Genomic DNA, 24,088 nt, shown 5'->3' with positions numbered 1-24,088 from the left:
TTCCCATGGTGATGACTTGGCCAGGGATCTACCGCCAGGCTATATACTGTCTTCAGGGAACAAGTTGAGCTACCCAGGGAAGATAAGAGGCCAATCTAAGGGACTTCTGGTTGTCCTTTGCAAGCCAATAGAAGTTCCTCACCTGTATCCACTCTTCTTCCTCTACAACAAGGTTAGCAAACTATGACCTAAGAGTCAGATTCTGCCTACCCTACCTACTTCTATAAATAATTTTTTTAAATATAGCTATTCCCATTTGTTTGTTTGATCTGTGACTGCCTTCATTCACACTGCAACAGGGCAGTTAAGTAGTTGCATCAGAGACTGGTTCTCAAGCCTAAGAATTTATCCCTGCTCTAAAATATGAATGGATTTATCAGAAAGGGTTCACCTTTGCAGCTCTGAGTTCTGGGGTTTTGATGCCCCAGGGTCATCATACCAACCCTGACTAGGTTTTCTTGTAAATCCATTTTTATTTAGTTAGCAAAATCAGCACTTGTACAGGAAAAGTTTAAGGTGAGAGCTAGTGTAATTCAGCAAAGCATCATGGGGTTTAGTCTGGGAATTGTAGAATTTGGAAAGATGGAAGGTTAGGAACCCACATGGTTGTAAACACATGAAAAGAGTAGATCTAAAAGATATCGAGGAATATGACCAAATAGAAGAGAAGAGACTGTGAGAGACAGACGGGGCTGGTACTGAGGGAACATGATAGGGAAAATGGGATGCCAGACAAATTTAGATTTACTGGGAAGCTATGGGGTGCTCTTATATATTCCTAAGAAAGAGAATTAAATGAAAGCAATGTTTATGGAAGGCCATTCTAAGAGAAGTTGGAATGAAATTGACTAGGAGAGAAAGCAGATTCAGGTACCCAGAGAAAAACTATCATAGCAACATTTATGCGAGGTCTCAAGGACTAAATAGAGGGATAGAAGCAGAAAACACAGAAGGAACGAAAATGAATAAGAAACTAAATGATTTAGGCCGGGCGCGGTGGCTCAAGCCTGTAATCCCAGCACTTTGGGAGGCCGAGACGGGCGGATCACAAGGTCAGGAGATCGAGACCATCCTGGCTAACACGGCGAAACCCCGTCTCTACTAAAAACACAAAAAATTAGCCGGGCGAGGTGGCGGCGCCTGTGGTCCCAGCTACTCGGGAGGCTGAGGCAGGAGAATGGCGGGAACCCGGGAGGCGGAGCTTGCAGTGAGCTGAGATCTGGCCACTGCACTCTAGCCTGGGCGACAGAGCGAGACTCCGTCTCAAAAAAAAAAAAAAAAAAAGAAACTAAATCATTTAGGCCAGGGGATAAAGGTAAGTCTTTGACAACACCAGTTGCCTATTTAAATGTGTCTCTTCAACAAGTCTGTAGTCTCCTTGAGGGGGACACCAGTGCCTAGTCCTGTGCCTGACACATAGTAGACAGGCAGCAATTACGTATTGGCTGAAAGGAAGAAAAGAAGTATAATTGACACAAGTGGGGAGGTCAATGTTGCAGACAGTCGTTGTGCACATTTAAAACAGATTGAGCTTGAGGCAAGGCTGTACCTATGTTCTTTCTATGCCAGAAAGGCAAATTAGATCTAAAGTAGTCAAAACAAATGGTAAATATCTGCCTAGGATTTTGTAATAAGGAAAAGTATCTTTGTTGCAGATGCTTAGTATTGATTCAAAGGGGGAGAAGAACAGCTCATTGTTACTAACTTTGAAAAGCACTCCTAATGAGATAATAGGCATCCTCACTTTAATGGGCAAGATGCTTTCAAAGGCTGTAAAGGTTCCACTCAAATGTCTCTTTGTAAGTAGAATGTGTGATGGGGTTAGTTTTTTTATGTTTCTTTCTCCAAACCCTGGAAGCTCTGTTTTTTGTTTGTTTGTTTGTCTTGTTTTGGTTTGGTTTGGTTTTAGTGGCTTGTACATTTTAATATTTAGCAAATGTCTAAAGATTGTCCCGGTTTTATAATTTTTTTTAAAAAAATGTAGCTAAGTTCAGGGACTAGACTATATCCAACTTTATATGCACACAGTTACTTTCTTTCAGTCTTGCGTGCACACTTCCTCTTGTTCTCTTTCTCATTTTCTCTCTCTCTCTCTCTCTCTCTCTCTCTCTGCATTAGCATGGTCCTAAGCAGATAAACAGTCCACAAATTGGCTGTTTTTAATTGTATGGAACTTCACAGAAGGTACTGAATAATGAAGGAGCCACAACTGAGAATGGCTTTAGTCAGACGTGATTTGCTGATTTGTTTTCAGCCTAATTCCCCACACGGCTGTTGGCTCGCAACCTTGGCTACAAGCAGATTTATGTGCATCTTTGTGCATTTCCTACCTGTTCTGACTTTTGATTTGAAAATAGGACTTAAGGTGAAGAAAAGCCCTTTACATCTTTGTTAGAAGAACCTAAGAAATTGAAAACCAGTTTAGGCCAAGCACAGTGGCTCACACCTATAATCCCAGCATTTGGGGAGGCATAGGTGGTAGGATCAGTTGAGTCCAGGAATTTGAGGATGCAGTGAGTCAGAATCACGCCACTGCACTCCAGTCTGGGCAACAGAGCAAAACCACATCTCTAAATAAGTAAATGAATCAATAAATCAATCATCCATTCAATTTAGACTACTGCCTACATAAAGCACCCCCACCCAACTTTAATGAATTCCTTTTTAAAATGTTTTTACCCTCTAACAGAAAGCCTTAGATCTAGCAGTTATTTTTTAGGACTTAAAGATGGGAGGCTGGGCATGGTGGCAGATGCCTATAATCCTGGCACTTTGAGAGGCCGAGATGGGAGGATCACTTGAGCCTGGGAGTTCAAGACCAGCCTGGGCAACATAAGGAGACCCCATCTCTATAACAAATTTTTTAAATTAGCCAGGCATGGTGGCACATGCCTATGGTCTCAGCTCCTTGGGAGGCTGAGGTGGAAGGATTACTTGGGCCTGGAACCCATTTTTCTGAAACCTTCTCACAGGTAAAAGCTGTGAGAATCCTTGTAATAAAGGATTACTACTGCAAAGCTGTTTAATCCTTGTAGTAAATGCCTAGTTGTGGAATTTTTTTTCTTCTTCATCCCCCACTAATCATCATGATAATGGGGCTGACAATTACTGGAAGAGCTAAGGGCCAGACACTATGATGAGAGCTTTACCTGATTCCTCATACCTAACTCTTAAAACAGTCCTAGGAACTAGGTACATTTTACAGATGAGGAAACGAGGCACAGAGCTAAGTTGCTCAAGGTTATAGAACTCATAAAAGGAGAATGTGGGATATGGATCCAGGCAGTGTAACTTCAGAGTGTGTGGTGCTTACTAAGGTGCTGAACTGCCAGATGTGGAATGACTGCCCCTGACTCCCATTTTGCAGGTGAGCACATTGAGGCCTAGAGGTATTAGGCGGTTTGCGCAGCCTCCCCTGACGCAAACGTGTCAGAATAAGGACTAGAATCCAGGTTTCTGACTCTTTGTTGGGGTTCTTACACAAGGTGCCAGTCAGCTTTTCTTCAGGATAATTAGACATGATAATTCCGTTTCGAGCTTCGGTGTACATTTAAGCAAGGGCTGTCTATCCACCAGGACCAGGACCGGTGTCTTGACGATCCTATAGCGTCAAGAGGATGGAATGAAGCATATTAGGAGCTGCTGAGGCCGTCACTTTTCTAGTCCCCAGTCTGACCCTGTAGAGCATTGGTCAAATTAAACTGATGCTTCACACTTCTCACTAAGAGCCTGTGTCATTTGGGGGTGGGGGTTCTGGGGGAAGATCCCAAAAGAACCAGTTCTTAGAAAACTTGCCTGCTCAAATTAGAGGAGCATCGCGCCGGCACTCAGTGGTGTGTCTGCCGCAGGAGGAAGTGTGGGAGAGGATGTCAGCTCTGGGAAGCCTTGTCTCATAATTAAGAATGAGTCTGTTGCCTCTTTATGGGGATCCTTTTTTTTCCCACCCTCGTGCTTTCTCAGAGACTGTGGAGCAGCTTGGCAGGCCCAAATTGTTTTGAGGACAAAAGGTTATTGTCACCAGGACCTTCATAATGCAGTTGGCCTCTTCCCTGGCTCCCCCACCTCCCCTTCCCCCTCTCCTCAGATAGTTTGCACAGTGGTTTGATTTACAAAGCCGCTCTCTTCGCAGTGCCCCCAGCGCTGAGTTCATTCCTGATGGAATCTTCCCTTGCTCTCCCTATCACCCCCTTGGCTCTCACCTCCTGTGCATGGTGTCATTGGTCCCGGTGCCAGAATCCTCACGCTGGGGCCCATCCTCCCCGTCCCTTTGTGTTGAGCTGCTGTTGCAGGATGCACGCTGTAGCTGGCATTGTGTTGCCTTGAGAGCAGTGTATCCCGACCCGCAGCCCTCTGAGATGTCTCAGGCTGTAATTTACTGGCGAGTGTCTGTGTTACCGAGTTGAAACAGAAGTTTCTCACAGCTGGCTTTGTGGCACCAAGTCTCTGCTCCTGTGACCGCTAGCTATTTCGCTTTCTCAAGTAGGACCAGCGTACTTTGTGCCATGTCCAGCCACATGGGGTGGCAAGCAAGCCAGGGACCCAGAAGGACATGTGTGTGGGAGGGGGCTGAAACTTCACCCATGGCGCCAGGCCAGATTCTCCGGCAGCTGTTCCTGGGCTGATGGGATTTGTAGAGAGAGCAAGGGCCAAAGAAGAAAAGTCCATCTTGTGAATGCTAGATTGCTTCCAGATGGTTCTGGTCATGAGCAAAGTATACCAGAATTCTTCCTTTAAGCAAAGCCTTTCTAACGCTATGATGGTCTTATTTCAGGGGCAGGCTGGACTGGTAACTTGAGATCACATGCTTGATTTGGTAAAGAGAGTCCTGTTTTGGTGATAGGCACCTTGCGTACTTTGCTCTGCCAAGCTTCTGGGGCCTTGGGTAAATCCTGGCCTAGGTCTCCCGCTTGTAAAATACTTCCTCTGACCATTGCTGCCAACCTGTAAGTGTGGTGGGGGCAGGGGTAGGCTTCGCTCTGCTTTTAGAGCTGCTGGAAAAGACAGATCCCATTAGAAAGATTCCAGAGATGGCAATGTTTTATTTTGTCCCTTAGAGCCCCTAATTTTTATAATTCTAACTTGATGATACATCACGATAATTTTCCCTCCTCTCTTTTCATTAAAACTATGAGCAAATAGGGGATTTTCCACTGGGAGCAGAGTGGAATCAGCTCGTTTTCTCCTTTCAGCACTTTCTGCTTTTATTGAGGCAAAGAAAACCTTTTCAGTTCTCTGTGCTCTCAAGCACGGTAGCCGCTAGCTACATGTGGCCATTTCAATTAGTTAAAATTACATAAATTAAAAATGTATTTCCCAAGTTGCCCCAGCCGAATCTCAGTTGCTCAGGAACCACATGTGGCTAGTGGCTGCTGAACTGGACCATGCGGATATAGAACGTTTCCATCATCACGGAAAGTTCTACGGGATGGTGCTGTGGTCTACATTGTAGAAGAGCGTGGGTGTAGCTGGGAATGGGGTGGTGCAAGGAGCTCTCTGTAACTCAACATCCCAACAGCAAAGAGTTTTTTGGTTTTTTTTTTTTTTTTTTTTTTTTTAAAGACAGGGTCTCACTCTGCCACCCAGGCTGGAAGGCGATCGCATGACCACAGCTCACTGCAGCCTCCACCTCCCAGGCTCAGGTGAGAAAGAGGGAAAAGTACCAACTTTGAATTTTTCAATTACTCTGTAAAACTTGAGTCAAGCCTCTTGAGTAGCTGGTACTATAGGTGTGTGACACCACACCCTGCTAATTTTTGTGTATTTTATAGAGACAGGGTTTTGCCATGTTACCCAGACTGGTCTCGAACTCCTGGGTTCAAGCAGTCCTCCTGCCTCAGCCTTCCAAAGTGCTGAGATTACAGGCATGAGCCACCGAACCTGGCAGCAAAGAGTTTTTTAAAAGCTGGGTACTGATAAGTGTGGACAGGGAATGGTGTAGCCACACCAGCCTCTGGTGCCTCTGCTGCCGGACTCTGAGTCTGCAGACGGGTGGGCTTCACACCCCTTTTCTGATCCCCGGGGGCATCAGTCATTGTGCTTAGGAACACTCACCTCATAGCCAGTGGTCACTTTTGGGCCACCAAGAAGCTGCATCAAGCTGGCCAGACTAAAGAGAGACCCGTTTCATCGGCCCTAGTCAGTAGTGCACCTCCCCTCCCCAAGCAGCCCAGCAGCCTTCTTTCAGCTCTCTCAGCTGTCTCCTGGATGAGGACCAGCTGTTGGCACTGTTGTCCCTCTTGCTTTTCCTTTGATTTCTTGGGGAGTATCTCAGGCCCTGAGAATATGATTTAAAAGCAGCTTGGTTTCCAACCTTTTCCACTGTGTTTGGGGCGACCTTTATTCTCCATCTATAGCCTGGAGCTTGACTTGGGGAGGGGAGGCGCAGCCCCACAGCATCAGGCTTCTTACCAACAATCCAGATGCTTTCTGGAGAGAGAAACTCACTGGAGATAGTTCCACGCATGGTCTGGAGCTGCCAGGTTGGGTTTTACAAATATAGATACAGCTTCTATCTTATTCTTTATTGCTGTCTTCAATGCCCTCTGACAGTGCATTCAAGCAGGCTGACAAGGAAGTGGATGAGCAGATTGAGAAACGCCGCAGAATGCTTTATGAAGCCAACTCCAGAGCTGCACCCGCATTTAATATAAATTGATTTATTGAATCAAGCACAGAAGCCCTGTTACAGAAACCCCAGGCTTTATCCTCTTGAGGACCACCTAATAAAGCAGCCCCAACTGACACTCCTCATTAGCTTTTCCACAGATCCCAAGGCAGTTTTTAAAGGGACAGTGTCCCTCTTTTGGGCCCGAATTGATATGTTGGCCATGCCTGTGGGTCTAATGAGCTCGGCATTATTAGCCTTCCTTGGAAACCCTGCATTTTTGAACAGCTTGACTCTTGAGTTTTACAGAGTAATTGAAAAATTCAAACTCGGTACTTTTCCCTCTTTCTGCTTTTAATCACTCTTAACCCAGTCTTCGGAAATTTACCTACAGATGTCTCTGGCATTTGGGGGGCACAGAAGGCTCTCTCAGTCCCACCCCAGTGTAAATCCTGATGTTGCTGTCATGCCACAGACCTACCTTATGAGGAGACTTTTTCTACTCACAAGAGAAATATGATATTTTAATTTTATAATTACTTCACAAGAAAGCAGGCCTTTCCCTAGTGAAACCTGGTATTCATTTCCTCTCAGCAACTTGTATTTTCATAATTTAATGATTACGGGCCACCTTGGCAGCAGTCTGATTGCTGAAAGCACTCTGAAAATCTGACCTTGTAGAGAAAGGGGCAGGGGGGATCATTTCAGAGAATTTTAACCCCAAACCTCAATAGATTATCCAGGATGCGGATAGGCTGGGGCAGGGATTAGGCACCTGAAAAGTCCCTGTGTTCCAAATTCCAGTGGGGCTGTAGTCCAAGACAGAATGGGTCAGCCCCACACGGGGAGGGGCCTCTCCCGGGGCTTCCAGAGCTGAGATGATGAATGGTTATTTGCTATGTGCATGTTCTGCATCTTTTCAAGATTTGCAGCTCTAGCTGCAGGAGCAGCAGGGAAGAAAGCGGGCCCTGCTGCGTGCAGCACATCTCCTGACAGTGATGAATGACTCCCTGCTCCCTGCCCTCCTGCGCAGGAGGCCAGTGGAAGCTATGGGGTCTTTACGAATGGTTGCAAGCCAAGACAGACAGGCTTTGTCAGACCACAGGGAGGAGAAAGAAAAGAGATGCCCCCACCAGCTCGCTCCCTATTGATCATCACTCACCCTGCACACGCATGCACGCATGAATGCACTCACACACGTCTCTCTGCTTCAATGAGTAAAAGTTTATTGTCCTAAAGTGGCCAAACTACTTCCAAGCCTTTCTTCCCCACTCAGACCCTTCGAATACTCACAGCATTTATCTCTATTATCCACATACGTTTAAGCAGAGTGTGTGTACCGCGCGTCCCCTGTGACTGGTGTTTGGGGTTGTACAGTATGTATATGATGAGAACATAGCTACAAGTCATCTGGGGAAGTTTGGGGATGTCAAGTGCTTATAAAAATCTCTCTTAAAGTAGTGCCCTTTTAACCAAGAAGGGCCTGTAGACACTTCTCATATATTTGACAGACGTGTATTGTACACCTACTACACAGTAGATGTTGCGTAGCAGTTAAGAGCAAGGACGCTGGAGCCAGACTGCCTAGCTGGGCCAATCCCCACCTCAGATCATTTTGCCACTCTCAACTTGGCTTCCCCATTTGTAAAATGAAGCTAACAATGGTACTTGAGGCCAGGTGTAGTGGCTCACGCCTGTAATCCCAACACTTTGGGAGGCTGAAGCGGGTGGATCCTTTGTGGCCATGAGTTCAAGACCAGCCTGGGCAACATGGGGAGACCCTGTCTCTACAAAAAATACAAAAATTTTCTGGGGGTGGTGGCATGTGCCTATAGTCCCAGCTATCTGGGGGGCTGAGGTGGGCAGATCACTTGAGCCCAGGAAGTCAAGGCTGCAGGGAGCTGTGATCATACCGCTGCACTCCAGCCTGGGCAAAAGAACAAGATCCTATCTCAGACAAACAAACAAAACAGTACATGATAATAGTTGGGATATCATGGGTTAGTAAGGTTGAGTGCATTGAACAAAGCCTGGCATATAATAGTGCACGATGAGTGTCTAATACTATAATCATTAGCTATTATGGAGAGTGAAATGGTCAGCAAGAGCTGCTGCTGGCCTCAGGATGTTTACAATCTATTATTTGCTGAAATGCTGCCTCTGCAAGGTAGTGAGAAGCTAGAAAAAAAAAAGACAAAGGAAGGCAGTTTTGAGAAGAAACTAAAGTCAGATCAGGTCTGCTGGCTGCCTCTGCCTAGCAGGTCTGTCCTGCAGCGTGGCAGATGAAGATGGGTTTGGCACAGAGAAGGTAGAGCTCTTGTCTGTCAGAAGAGGCACCATCAGTACAGTCAGGAAGCCCGTTGCCAGCCCCTCTGTCCCAGGCACTATATTTGATAGGATGTTTTTTGGTTTGGGGACTTGCTTATATTTGCCTCTGGCTTCTAGATGCTGGACTTTTTTTTTTTTTTTTTTTTTTTTTAAAGAGACAGTCTCACTCCACTCTGTCGCCCAGGCTGGAGTGCAGTGGTATGATCTCAGCCCACTGCAACCTCCACCTCTCAGGTTCAAATGATTTTGATGCCTCAGCCTCCTGAGTAGCTGGGACTATAGGCGTGCACCAACATGCCGGGCTAATTTTTGTATTTTTAGTAGAGACAGGGTTTCACCATGTTGGCCTGGCTGGTCTGGAACTCCTGAGCTCAAGTGATCTGACCACCTTGGCCTCCCAAAGTGCTGGGATTACAGGTGTGAGCCACACCGCACCCAGCTGATGCTGGACCTTTTAATGTACTCCTGTGGCCTTCCAAACCATACCCAAGAAACTGGGAGGGTCAAACCTGTCTGTGGTTAAAGCATGTCCTTGCACCGGAAGGATCTCATCAGATAGGACTATGTTAGCTTCAAAGAAATTGCCATGTGGCCAAAGACTGACTTTCTGGAATTTTTTTTTTTTTTTTTTTTTGAGATGGAGTTTCACTCTTGTTGCCCAGGCTGGAGTGCAATGGCGTGATCCGGCTCACTGCAATCTCCGCTTCCTGGGTTTAAGCGATTCTCTTGCCTCAGCCTCCCAAGTAGCTGGGATTACAGGCATGCGCCACCACGCCCGGCTAATTCTGTATTTTTAGTAGAGATGGGGTTTCTCCATGTTGGTCAAGCTGGTTGTGAACTCCCGACCTCAGATGATCTGCCCGCCTCAGCCTCCCAAAGTGCTGGGATTACAGTTGTGAGCCACTGCGCCCGGCCTTTCTGGAAATTTATTGAACAATGTCATTTCACCTTGAAACCTATTCTTCAAATTTCAGCAGGGGGAGAAGTAGGTCTGTTAGAATGTATGTATAAATAACTACAGGAACACAAAAGATAAGAGTTATACAAAAAGGTTTGAAGAAAATGCCCGTGGCTGTGGTGGAGGGAGTAGTCGTTTTGAGAGGGGAGACTGGGATTGGGGAGGACTTCTTGGAGAAGATTGTTTGAACCAAAGATCTGGATTATGAGAGGGTTTCAAGAAAGCTGGAGAGAAGGACATTCTGAGCAAAGGGCACTGTGCCAGCAGAAGCCCAGAGGGGTGAAAATGTGATGTGTGTTTTGGGAATTTGGAAGCCAGAGATAATATTCAAAATATTTGGATAATCAAAATGGACGAGTAGGCCCCAGCTGGGCTGCAGCAGGGTCCTAGAAGCCTCCCTGCTGTGCCAGGCATTAACCCTTTATTTACTGTTACACCTTGGGGATTCTAGGGGAGAGTCCAGAGCAGCAGATGGGGCATTCATGGAGATTGAGACAGCCATTGTTTGCCAACTAGCATGGAGTGTTTCAGTGTTTTAGCCCTTCGTGTGCAGTTATGTTGGTGTATATCAGCTAGATAACATGGTCCTGGGAGGCTCACATAAGTGTCACGTAGGAGGGAGCGAGAGGGTGGAGAGCAGCGGTGGGCAGCGAAGCAGACTATGAAACTAGGTAAGTACATTGGAGTCAGCTCATGGGGAACCAGGCTAAGGATGCCAATAATGAACAGAATTTTCCCACCCTTAAGAGCTCCACACCTTAGGGTGGAATGTGAAGTATGAAAATTACACACAGGGCAGAAATACAGAGCTGACAATATGTATATGAAGGACATGTAGGGGACTCCTAGGAGAAGAGGGAGGGGGTGTGAGCTGAAAAACTACCTATCGGGTACTATGCTGACACTTGGGTGATGGGACCATCTGTACGTCAAACCTTAGCATTACACAGTATACCAGTGTAACAAGCCTGCACATGTACCTCCTGAATCCAAAATACATAATAAATGAATAAAAATAAAATTTTTATCAGTGACTTAAAAGGTGATTTAAGAAAAGAAAAGGACGCATGGACCAATTCTCAGCCTATTTTTAGGATCCCATTTTTCAGGAAATTCCAGAGAAGTAGGTACACTGCCACTCGTGAAATTTTCCAGGTACTCACAAGCCCACCAAGGAAACATTTTCCTGCGTCCAACCAACACTTATAATTAGTTCACTCTTACCAGAGCTTGATAAGTTTTCTGCTTTTCCCAGCTCCCCAGGTTTCCCAGCAGGAAATTGGCACAGCTGGTTTCGAGCTGATAATCCTATGAAGATGCTCACCTGCATCTTCATCTAAATCATCTGAGGTGCTGGTTTAAAACTCCTTGCTTCTGGGTTTACCCTAGTAATCCACACACAAGAGCTGGAAAGCCATCACTCCAACCTCTGAAAAATCTCAACCTACCACCACTGTCCTCTTACCTTGAGACAAGTAAATCAAGGACTTATTAAGAGAGAGGCTGAAGTTTTGTGTGTCTGTTCCTTGCTGGAGCGCTGAATGCAGATCTCTCTGTAAGGGCCAGGAAGGCTGATGACAAAGATGCCAGCAGTGTTTCAGGACCAGCGTGCTATTTGTCAGTTGCCTGTCTCCTTTGTTGTGATCAGATCATAAGGAAAGCTTCAGAAGCCTCATGAGGGAATGGAGCACATTCACTTTTTGTTCTTCATCTGGTTGTTCTGGCAAAAGCAATGATATTCTGCCATATTCTCGATTTAGATTCTGCTGAGATGGGATCAGCCTTGTCAGTCTTCCAGGGTAGATCAGATGCTATGTATCACTCTCTGTACCTAAAGGACAAGGCACAGAGCTTCATCTCTGTGAGACAATCAGTTTCAACTACTATTCATTCAGCGAACCAGGTGTCAAGTTGGGCATTGAAGATACAAAGAAGAAAAAAACAGTCCCAAGCCTCATGGTGTTTACAGTCTAGTGTCAGGACAGGGCCATATATGGATGATTAGTTTCATACAAAACTGATAGACAAAGGTTTACCTAGAGTGAAGCTTTGTCATCTGGGGCAATTACTGAAAACATTCCAGGGTCTACCTTATCTGCTGCATTAGAATCCCTATGGATTCTGCATTTTTTAATCAGCGCCCCAGGCGATTGCTGTATATCCTTAAACACTGGCTTTGGGCAGCCCTAGACTTTGTTACAATGGATATGAACAACAGTTTGCAGAAGTGATTGGTTAAAGAGCACTGTGCAGCCTGGGCTGTAAAAATATTGGGACTCCTGGGCTGCTGGTGGTCTTCGCCCCGGTTACTCCCTTGCTATTGCTTGGGAATGTCTTTGTCCACCTGCAGTGAGCCAGTGACTGTTCATAAGGTGCCAGTACACTGGACTGGCAGTGGCTGATAAGAGATGGCAAAGCCTTCAGGTACAGCAGTGGGTCAGGGTCAGATTAGGCCTCCTCTTTTTCCTTTTTTGTGCCCATAACCTGGATAGTCCAGCCTTCACGCATAGTATAAATACATGGGATAGGCCAGGAGACCGTGCTGCCCAGGGCATTTAACTTATTGGTTTCTCATTCCTGCTCATCCTCAGTAAATGCTACATACCCCATCCCGAAGGGGTCCCATTGGATCACGCTGTGGAAAGCTGGGCACCTAGGTATGAAAATTTGGAGTCTGAGTTTATTGCACCCGAACACTTTGAATGCCAAAGCTCAGGTTAAATCTAATTCTATAGTGACCTTGTACATCTGCCATATTGTTAAGAGACAACCCTAGTTTTCAACCCTAGGAGTATTGATATGTTTTAACTTCTATGAGACTTACCATTATAAAAACCTAGAAGATGAGGATGAGCTTTAAAAATTTTTTTTACAATTTAATTTTAGGAAGAGAATTAGTAATTAAACGTTCTTTTGCATATCATGTCATTTTGTGGTATTTATGCAGATTCCTAGCTCTTCACAAAGGGACAGAAAAGCATGGTTAAGAGTGTAACCCAGTTGGGAAAGACCTGAAGTGAGCTTGACCCCTATTTCCCCCCAGATGTACGACCTCTCTTATGCCTCCATTTTCTTATTTGTGTAATGAGGATAATGTTTCTATCTACCTTACAGTGTTACAGTGAGGATTATGTAAGTTTTAAAAAATATAAATCCTTAGTGCCTGGAACAAAAAGATTGCATAATAAACATTGGGGTATGTGAAAATCCGTTAACTGCTGGGTGTGAGGTGAGAGCAGAAAATTTAACAACAGCTGCCTTTGCTCTCCATCCTCTGAAACAACAGGGCCATCTTGATGCAGGAGCTAAGAGTGTGGTGTTCCTCCCATTGGTAAATATCGACAGCTGTTACTCAGGCCTGCGCTTCTTCCCTTGGGGGCCTGAATAATGTGGGGGTTAGTGGAAGATTTCAGAAGAGTATGGGAAGCTACAAGATAAACCTGTATTTCAAGATAAACCTGAAAACTCTGGGAGTGAGGTAGAAGGACTTCATGTGTAGACTTGTGCAAAACTCTCATGGTTTTTAAAGATAAAACAGAAGACTCAAAGCACTGATGCTTGAGCTCTGCACTGTATAATGTTATCAGTTCAAAGGCACTTGGGTGGAAAGCCTTGAAATGATGTAGCATAGGGTAAAGTCCTTGCATGTGGCTTCTCCCAGGGGACACTGCAGGACTCTGCTCCATGATACAAATATCCGCCTGACCAGAGTGGGAGAAGCTTTGTGAGGGAAAGCTGCAAGGGCCAACACAGAGGAACTGCCTGTGCAGCAGAAACCCTCTTTGTAATTAATAATCTGTTTCTATTTTCACCCCACCGTTTGTAGCTATGGGGTCAATTTTGTTCATATCCTGATTTGTATATATTGACTTGATCTCATACAGTATAAAGGGAATGTCAATGAAATTCATGTTTATTGCAGAATAAATGGTCCCTGAGAAAGCTGAAATCACTCCACATTTGTGTGTTCATGGAGTAAGGGTCTCTGATTCATATCCGTGGAGAGAGCTAAATGTTATTGATTAGAATATGAAGCTGTTATGGCCAAGTGTAAATGCACATCAAGTGGATACTGAATCAGAAATAATTTCCAAATCCCGAATTTCCTTAAGAGTCGTTCATAATGTTTTATCCTGAAATATTATTAGTTCTGTTTTATACATACACGTGATTACTTTTTTAAAAAATACTGATTGAATAATTTTTTTCCAAGTGAATCCTTTTCTGCTGCTGAACTCTGCCTATCAATCAAAAGGTGACTTTCACTTTGTTTTCTTTATTCTACTCCATATACCCAGCACTTGTGCCAGTGCCTGGGACCTACTAGGTGCTCAGGAAATATTTGCAAATGAATCCAATAGAACCCATTGTTTTTATCTGGTCAAAGCCTGAGCTCCTAACTTGGAAGCTACTTAGAGCAGGTTCTGTTCTTCTACCAATCTTTGAGCTGTGGGTAGGAACCCATTCACAGGATCGTGAAATCAGTTTAATATATGGAGAGCAGCATTTTAAACAATTGAATAGCACAGGATAGAAAGAAAATATCAGTGTATATCACACACTTAGGGTAAATATTGTTTTTTGCAATCTGTTTGTGCATACATTGGGTCAACAGGATTGATATATTTCTTACCACTGGTGAAACCTCTGCTGTAACCCAATAGACTCTCCCAAAGAACATTGACCAGTAAAATGAGATCAATCTCCGTTGCCTCTTGGTATTCTCCATAGTCCTGGTGAGAAGAGTCTTTAGGCCAGAAAAGAGGAATGGTTACCACTCTCAGAACTCTAGGCAGGGTCTGGCTCAGGCGTGCTGATGGGGAGTAGTGGGGAGGCAGGCATTTTCCCAGGGACTGTGGATTAACCCTACCAATCAGGCAACTTCCTCCAGGGCACTTGCATTGTCGGGGACCAGAGCTTGGGCCCCATTATGGAGCATTTTCCTGGAGAAGAAAAGCCAGCAGCCTTTCATGTGGCTAAGGAGATGAGTAGGTGGTTTCTCTCATTACAGGGAGCCAGGTATGCACAAGCTAGGCTGCTACCAGCCCTCTTCTGTTTATCGCCAAATATTAATCACACTCACAATTGAAAGGTACTATTTGTGCCTGAATCTAACTTGCACTGTCTTAGCAGAAGTCTATCAAGTCTTTCACAGCTTAAGGCCTATAGGCTTCAACTAATTTAAAGGACACTCCAAGAACCAAAGAAAGAAAACAAGGTAGCATTTGTTCAGAGAGCCTCCATCCTACAGGGTCACTTTCCCAGGGATCATATCATTCAGATACCTACTGAAAATACCTTCCAACACATAAATCCGGGAACCCAATGAGCCAAAATATGACCCCCAAAACTAGATTAATGCATACCTAAAGCCTGTTATACAGTGGTGAGCCTGGGGCGAGATGTTGGGTCCATCCCCAAACATTCTAAGCCCCAAAACTCCCAGCTGGATAGAGCATGTTTTGCAGCCTCTTCAGACTCACCCCAGGGACTGATCTTGCTTCATAACTCTGACTTGAGCCTGCCGTTGTTAAGCGTGCCTTAGCTTCACTCTCCTTCACAGCGCAGCTCTGTCTTTCCAGCAGACAGTTTCCATCCAAAGGCAAAGTGAATCTTAGAAACTAGGGAAAAAAAAAAGACTCTTAAAAGATGACATTTAAAATATAATAGTAAGATCTAACCAAACATCAAATTCTTCTTGTGTTGCCTTAAAGGAAACACACACACACACACACACACTCTCGCTCTCTCTTTTTCTCTCTCTTTCATGTAGTGAGGGGGGAAGAGCTGGCTGCCTGCTGTAAGGTCGCTTAAAGAATCAGAAAGCAGCCTCCATTTACTGAGCACTGTGGTTAGGCTTAGGGCCTGATTCCTTTGGAAATACAGACGGCTGGCAGAAAAAAGGAAGCACGAGGTGGTTGCCAATCCTGCATTGCTTTTTCCAGGAAGGTCTCCGGAGAGTGGGTGTGGGGAGAGGGGAGTCAAGCGAGAGTCTCTGTGGATTCCAGAATTGCTTAACTGGGGTCATGCCAAGCTCTTAAAAGCCTGGAGTCGCATTTGGGCTCCAGGCATGTGTCTGTTCCTGTCCAGCCAGGCCTGGGTGGTGTTTCATCCCAGGCCTCCTGAGATTTAAGCAACTGCTGAGATTTTGTTATAGGAAGGCAAGAAGGGGGACCCAAAATGTTTCTGCGCTCCAGCCTCCACTCAAACCCAACCAGCCCCTATGGAATGTGCCTCTGCTGGGCTAGGACTTGGTTTCTAATGAGAAGAAAACAAGGCTGCCTGTGGCTTTTCCCTCCCTCCTGGAGGGGCACTGAGCTCTCAGCTAAGGGGGCGGGGGGGGAAAAAGCCTCCTTTTATGACGATTTCAATCTAACTCAACTATACCTTCTTTAGATTATTATCTCTGAGGCATCCTTCTGAGTATCTGAGTCCTCATGTTAGAGGAGAACAATGGATTGTTCTGGATAAAGTGGCACGGGTATGTTCCTTCATGCTTGCTGTAGAAAAAGTATGAATTAGGTGGCTTGATTGCTCAGCAGGAAGTGGTTTTCCTATGGGAATGTGCTGTGTCTTCCTGCTTACAGTTGCCTGTTAGCTCCACCTCTGCATTGAAGAAAGAATGAGGCTCCAAAGATCTTAATAGCCACAACTGATGGCTAAATAGCACCTTATCCTTCACAAAAGACGTTCCCAGACATGTTTGCACTTAATCCTTGCAACCGTCCTATGAAGTATCCAGCTGAAGAGGCAGATTCAGTGAGGTCTGAGGGATTTTCCCAGGTTCATACAGCCAGTTCACATGAGGATTGAGATGGGACTTCAGAACCTCTGACTCCAAGCCTGGTGTGCTTTAATACCACAGTGGGCTCTGCCAGGAGGGAAGAGAGACTCCAGGAAGGAAGATCCCCAGGGGAGGAGAGGCAGCCAAGGCAATGTCTAGAGGTTAGTGGAAGAATGTGACTTGCTGGTGTGTGTCATTGGAGCTGCACGAGTGAGTCGTTGAGATTATACTGTCCCCGAAGGGAGAAGGTCCTGTTATGCCCCCCAGAGGGGATCATGTTCCTCTTAAATGACTTTGAAGTCTTGCTAAGGGAATTAAGACTTAGAGAAACAAGTGGTATCTCTCTCTCTCTCTCTCTCTCTCTCTCTCTCTCTCTCTCTCTCTGTAGTTCAAGGTCATGACTTAGAAAGGAGAGCGTGGGAAGTGATTTATGTAGATGATGCCAAGTGTGAACTCTAGGTTCCTGGCCCGTGGGTTAAGCAATCAGAGTAGGGGCTCTTCCTGGAAATGGAGGAATCCAGCAAATACTAGGAAGAACTTTAAGTGAGGAACTTGCCTTTAAACCAAGTTAGAAAATTGTCTTGGTAACACCATATACACTGGTGAATATCTGTGACCAAAAAACTGCCATTCTGATGTGGTACTAAGGAACTGAGAAAGGAATAGACAAGAGAATCATAAATGTTATTTTTTATGATTTTATAACTATTTGTATATATACTAATAAAGGGAACTTGAAATTTTAATATAAATAGGTGAGCATATGTCAGAGGTATCACCAATGGGAATGTAGCCATGAATTTTAGCCATAGAAAAGCTAGCTATTAAGGCAGGGTGAATGGGGGATATCTTTAGAGAGAAACTGACATGCTAAGGGAGACATGCCAGGCCTCGTTCATTCATTCATCCATTTGGCTAGTGTCTACCATGTGCCTGCACAATTGTAGATACACAGATAGAGAGGTACATAGGAAGAAAGTCTGTGCCTTTATGGAGCTGATGTGCAGGATGTGGGGACAGAAGGTAAACAAATTAAGAGCATTTCAGATTGTGCTTGAAGCACTGAAGCAGGATGAGCAGGAGCAGAGAACACTGGACTTCTAGATGAGTGGTCAGGTGAGGCCTTTCCGAGTGATACCCAGGAGCCAGCATGGCAGGATCAAAGGGAAGAATGGTCCAGACAGAAGGAATGACCAGGCCCCCTGGCATGTCATAAAAAACAAGAAAGCCAGTGTTATGAGAGCGCATTGGAGTGATCGAAGATGTCAGAGTGCAAAGGCCAGATCATGGAGGGCCTCATCATTGGATTCTATTTTAAGATGAGGGGAATTCAATGGAGAACTTTAAGCTGGAGAGTGATGCTTGTGGATTAAAAGAGAAATGTGGGAGATTTGCCAGCAGGCCTCCCAGCTGTGGGGACAGTGTGAGCAAAGCTTTGCTGAAGGGACATATAAAATTGCCACAAAGACAAAGTATGTTAATGGTGGAGAAGTCCTATAACTGCCACTCGTTAGAGTAAAAGGGCATCGGGTGTGGCTGCATGGGGATCTTGAGTTCAGATATTCATAGAGAATGTCTGACCTGTAAGGACAGCACCTAGCCCGCTAGGGCAGAGGTGGGAAGGGGGTGCTTGTAAGTGAGCATCAGTAGGAACAGCATAGCCAGACTTAGAAAGCAGCTGAACAAGGAGGCTCTTTGCTTTTGTTTTGCAAATATATTATGGAACAAGAAAATACGAATAAAGCCTCTGCATAGGGAAGGTAGTATTAATTTGCTCACTTAACCAAATATTTATTGGGTACCCATTATATGTTGAGCACTCTTCTAGGTATAGGAGATGCCACAGGTAGCTATCCCCATAGAACTTAAAGGGCATGAAGAAGCAACAGAAGAAATAACCATAGTAAGGAAGTAAAATTCTTTAAATGTTTGGTGGTGGTGGATGCTATGGAAAAAAATAAAGCAGGAAAGGGGACTAGGACATTTGGGGGACAGGAACAATGTTAAAGAAGACCATCTGGTTACTTGGCTTTTATTTAGAGTGCAATGGAAAACCTTTGATGGGTTTGAGTAGGGTAATGATGTGACCTGACATTCTAAAATAATTATTCCAGTTGCTCTGAGAACAGGAGTAAGGGACAAATCAGAACAGTTTTCAACACCCTCACTGCCATCCGCCTGGTAACATCATCCTAGCACCATTGCCTCTTGTCTAGATCATTGCACAGAGGCCTGATGGTTCCGTCCCAATAATGTAAGCAAGAAATATGATGCTAGGGCTCTGACAGCAGGGAAAGTGTTGAAATCTGAGGATTCTGGATTTGTTTGAAAGGTAAAGATGACAGTATTTGGCATAATGTTAATAGGCAAAATACTCAATCCTTGTTTTGTTACTGGAAAATCGAGAAGGTGACAAGTTCTAGCAAAGAAAAGTATCAAAAAGCTTTGCCACAGATGGAGACAGGATCAGGAACGTGTTTAGCCAGAAGGTAGTAAGAATAGCAGGACCAAGGAGGGAAACTGGCCTGAGAGCCTCAACAAAGGAGTGAGAGAGGGAAAATAATTCAGAATTGGAATTGGAATCTCAGAGGTGCGGGATGTTCTTGCTGCAGGCCACGTGACCAGGGTGATGATGGGGAACAGAGAAAAAGGTCAGCAGGAAGTAGGCTAGGAGTTGTAAAGTCAGGAATCCAAAAGCACCACCAAATTCTAAGAAAATGCTGAGAATGACATCCTGGAAAGAGTGGAAAAGCAATCCGAACCTAGGCTGAAGTCATTGGGGCAGGTGGGAGAATGTTGTGAAAGGCTTGTGGGTAAGCAGGAGGGATATGAGGCAGATGGAGGGGCTGACAGAAGGGCTTTGAGAGAGCCTCAGCCTAGAAGGGTGGGGTTGATGTTGGAACTATGAGCATCACTCACGTGCCTTAGGAGCAAGAGGGATTTGAAGGAACGGCGTCCACTGGAGGTGATATAAGCAGGAGAGCCAGCTTAGGTCAACAAGGCAGGCTCAATTAGTAATCTGTTCTTTTTGGGTAAGGTTTCTAGGTTGGTCGAATACTGTATACATAGATATATTCTGAGTTTGTAAGAAATCTGATTGTTTCTTCTCTTAGCCTTTTGGACAAGATGGAGAAATACTGAGTGGATAATGGTTCAGTTAAGTTGCTTCATAGCCCAAGAGCTATTCCAGGAGAGTTGAAATCCATGAGGACAGTGTCTATCTGGATCAGTGTTGACAGCTTTTTAAATCCTAAACACCTCCTCTTTAAATATTAATATCTCATTGTCCACCCTCTACTGTTGAGTCTGTCTTCTGTGCTTCTCCACCAGACAAGATTCTGCCGAGCTTTATATCATCTGTTGTTTGTATTAAAAAGGAAATTGCCGGGTGTGGTGGCTTACACCTGTAATCCCAGCACTTTGGGAGGCCAAGGCGGGCATATGACCTGAGGTCAGGAGTTCGATACCAGCCTGGCTAACATGGTGAAATCCCATTTCTACTAAAAATACAAAAAATAAGCCGGGCGTGGTGGCATGTGCCTATAATCTCAGCTACTTGGGAGGCTGAGGCAGGAGAATCCCAAGAACCCGGGAGGTGGAGGTTGCAGTGAGCCAAGATCACACCATTGCACCTAAGCGTGGGCAGCAAGAGTGAAACTCCATCTCAGATAAATAAATAAATATAAATATAAATAAAAAATAAAAAAGGAAATTGATAGGTTCTTCATTTCATGAAAAAGAATACTGCTGAATATGATTTTTTTGAATTGCACAAACTTTCCTTCACATGCCTGAAATGTTGCCACCCCCCTTGTGTGGTTAGCTTGGCCTGGAGGAAGGTCTGTAATGATTCCATTTAGCAATTTTTTCAGTGATCTGGATGAAGGTGTCAGGGTTGCTTATCAAATTTAACATGATATAGCATAGACAGAGAGCTGATATTTTGGATGGAAGGATCTGAATTCAGGAAGTTGTCAGTGGGTTGGAACAATGGACTGAAACTAACAAGATAAAATTAATAAGGGCAATGGAGTCCTTCCTTCAGGGTAAGATATCTATTGTGTATGTCATTATAAACTAGAGGAGACCATGAGCCAAAAAAACATTCTCAGGTCTTTTTTCTTGTGGACTAGGGTTTTTCATTTGTTTTCATTCAGAGTCTCCATATGTAACCCTAAAAAAAATACACATAATGGAAATAGCTTCATTAATTTTAAAAAATGCAAGGTGCAAATCAAAAAAAGTACTAATTTTTTTTTTTTATTTGGACCACATCTTAAGTGTTTTCAGTTACAGGTACCGTTTGTTGAGGACGCTGGCAAACCAGAAAGACCCTAGGGGCCACTACCATACCAGTATTCAGTGCTCAGTTAATGTTTGTTGGATGCATGGGGACTACAGTGGTTAGGATCCCCCAGGTCCTGTGAAGAACAGTTGAAAGAACTAAGGAAAAGGAAACCTTGAGATAGCTCTCTTTAAACAATTGAAGAGCTCTCAAGCAGAAAATAGTCTGGATTTATTTCATGTTTTTCCAGATGGGCCAGTGGGTTTGGGTCAGTTTAAGAAAGAATTTCCCAGAGCTGTTCTCCAATGGAATGGGCTGACATTAAGTCCCGTTAAACTCCTAGGACAGTGACATCTGTGACAGTCCATTCAGGAGAGGCCAGGAACCAAGGTTAAGTGTATTGTAGAAGGGATTCCTATACTTGGGGTACAGCTGACTTGGTGGCATTTCAGTCTTAATGCTGAACTGCTCCTTCCAGTAGGTCCAAACCAACAGTGGCTTGTTTTTACAGCTTTGCACAATCAACGTTACAAAGGAAACTATTACTTTAAAAAAGAATTTAATGGAAACTTCTGAGAATAATGCCTCTCAGTTAGGGAAAGCCAAGAATTTAGCAACCCTTTTAAGCCTTGCATTTTTTTTTTTTTTCTCATCTAAAAAAATGATTCAGTGGGCCTCATAAATACTCACTAAGGAATTGGCCCAAAATATTAATAAGAGTTTGTCTAGAAAATCTTTCCTAAGCCTTTCAGTATTGCTATATTGTAACAAATAATATAATCTCTGGTCAGTCATATTACTGTAAAACTAGTGAGTGATTTGTTTGGGGGGCTAGTTCTTAAAAATTTAATTAGGATTTCAAAAATCTTAGGATCTGGTGTGGAAGAATTGGTTCTATGACTGGGCACACTCTTTTCATCTCAAATTCAAAGTACCTCCATGTCTTGGAGCTCTCAAGCTTCACTCTCCTATCTTCCCCCAAATGAGAAAGAAGGAAGCCAAGGACAAGCTGGAAGCATAAATTCAGGCCGATAGCCTTGACATGGACTAGAATATAAAACAGACAGGCCTTCCAAGTGGGCCAGAACTTGGATGGCCCTCCTTAAACTGAGAGTAGTCTGAGGAAGGTCTGTTCTCTGTGGGAGAGGGCTTGGTTGACTCTGTGGTCACTCATTTCTGGTGAGATGGCCAGAAAAGCAGCTGCAGGTCTAAGAACATGGATCAATCCCAGAATTTGGGGAGGCCGAGATGGGCACATCACCTGAGGTCAGGAGTTCAGGACCAGCCTGGTCAACATGGTGAAACCCCATCGCTACAAAAATACAAAAATTAGCCGGGCGTGGTGGTGCTTGCCTGTAATCCCAGCTACTTGGGAGGCTAAGGCAGGAGAATCGCTTGGACCTGGGAGGCAGAAGTTGCAGTAAGCCGAGATTGTACCATTGCACTCCAGCCTGGTCAACAGAGCGAGACTCCGTCTCAAAAAAAAAGAAAGAAAGAAAGAAAAAGAGCACGGACCATCACTTCTGCTGACTTTCCTCTCTTCTTCCCTGTAGACCCAGTACTGTAGTAGCCACTGTTTTTGTACAAACATGATCCCCTTTTGTTCTTTTGCCACTCACACAGAAAATTCCCCTTCCTCTTTTGCCAAAAGCCTTCTTTTCTTCATCAGATATCAGCTGGTCACCCAAAGAAAGTGGACAATAATGGTCTTCTTTCAGACTCTTGGACTACAATGAGAAATTCCCAAAGCTAAGTCCTGATATCACATTTCTTTGTCATGTTTTCTGGAAAAGTCCAAGTCCAGTTTTAAGGCCACTCCACCTTTTTGATCTGGGAGGAGTAACTGAACCTCTCTGGGCTCAGTTCTCTCCTCTAAGACAGGACATTGCAAGGCCATTGAGAGATTTTAAATACTATAAGTCAGCACAGAGCCTAGTGTCTGGCATGTAGAAGATGCTCAGTAAATCATAGCTGCTGTGATTACTATTAGCTATTATTAATTTATACAGACTCTAATCAAGTTGCCAGTTTTAACTCTTGAGTACTATGTTTTATACTTTATTACTCAAGGCTTTGTAACTATGGTTGGAAGTCCACTTAACTTTATATGATGATCTGCGCTTAGGATTCCGAAAGATGGAGGGGGAAAGGGGGTTGTACTTTTCCTCCTCATTGGTGTTCTTCCCCCTTGTCTTTAGTTGCTGGGGGAGAGGGAGTGCTCATAGTTGATTGAAAACCAACACTGGCAGGGCAGAATAAACCTTCCTTTTCCACCATTGTTTCTATTTATAATGTTTTGCTGTTCCTGAAGATAAACAGAAGCTAACATATAATATTAAAATTTGCAGTTGGTTTGGTCCTGTGGGTAACAGCTCTAAGTGTGTGTCTTTCAGAGTTGTGAGACATGGACTTCGTGCTCCTGCAACACTCTGCCATGTGAGAAATCAATGACCTGGCTTGTGATAGAGCAGTTTTCTTACTACTTTTCTAAGCCTGTTAAGAGTGCTCTTCGCCTGTCTCTATTAAGCTGTAGGTAATACCCAGTCATTGGTTCTAGAGCTGCAGCCTTCTGCCTCTGTTTAATTCCTGTGACTGTCTAGCCATAGACCCAACTCTTCTACACCAGATCCAGGCTCCTCCTGTGCCTGGATCTTGAAGCCCAGCCCCTTTCTACATCTGGTCTCCACTGCTGCCCCCTCTCTGTGCAGGCCTGTCTCTTCACTGTCCACATGTCCCACTCCACATGGGATCCCCAGTCCCTGTTCATGCTCATCTCAAGGCCTTTCTTGGGCCATTTTCCTCCTCTCCCTTGAGCCACAGAGTCTGTGGTCTTAAAGATCAGGCTGATAAGGGGCTAATTGATGAATCATTTTGAATGTTAGCTAGTTGATGCTTGGTCTACAGTAGTGGATCTCAACCTTGGCTGCACATTGGAATCACCTGGAAAGTTTTAAAAATCCTCATTCTTCTAATAATAGCTTTATTTGTTCCCCCCAAAACTCATATACCACAGTGTTTAAAATAGCTCATGTGAGTATATAAAAACATCAAAGTGGTTATTTGCACTTTGTGTTAATTTGGTAGATTTGGGGGAAGGAAACAGTATATTTCCTTGTTTTAAAATTCAAT

The 24,088-nt window shown here is 44.4% G+C and overlaps 1 protein-coding gene across 11 annotated transcripts in view; it reads left to right on the top strand.

Moving 5' to 3' along the window:
- Nucleotides 1-24,088, top strand: part of PPM1H (protein phosphatase, Mg2+/Mn2+ dependent 1H) — a 288,801-nt gene that overhangs the window by 213,587 nt on the left and 51,126 nt on the right. The gene's annotated exons all lie outside the window — the stretch shown is intronic.

The sequence above is a fragment of the Macaca mulatta genome, chromosome 11 (genome assembly GCF_049350105.2).
Source record: "Macaca mulatta isolate MMU2019108-1 chromosome 11, T2T-MMU8v2.0, whole genome shotgun sequence".
Taxonomy (NCBI): Eukaryota; Metazoa; Chordata; class Mammalia; order Primates; family Cercopithecidae; genus Macaca; species Macaca mulatta.
The sequence above is the reverse complement of the archived record's forward strand: the minus strand, read 5'-3'. Positions and strand labels throughout refer to the sequence as shown.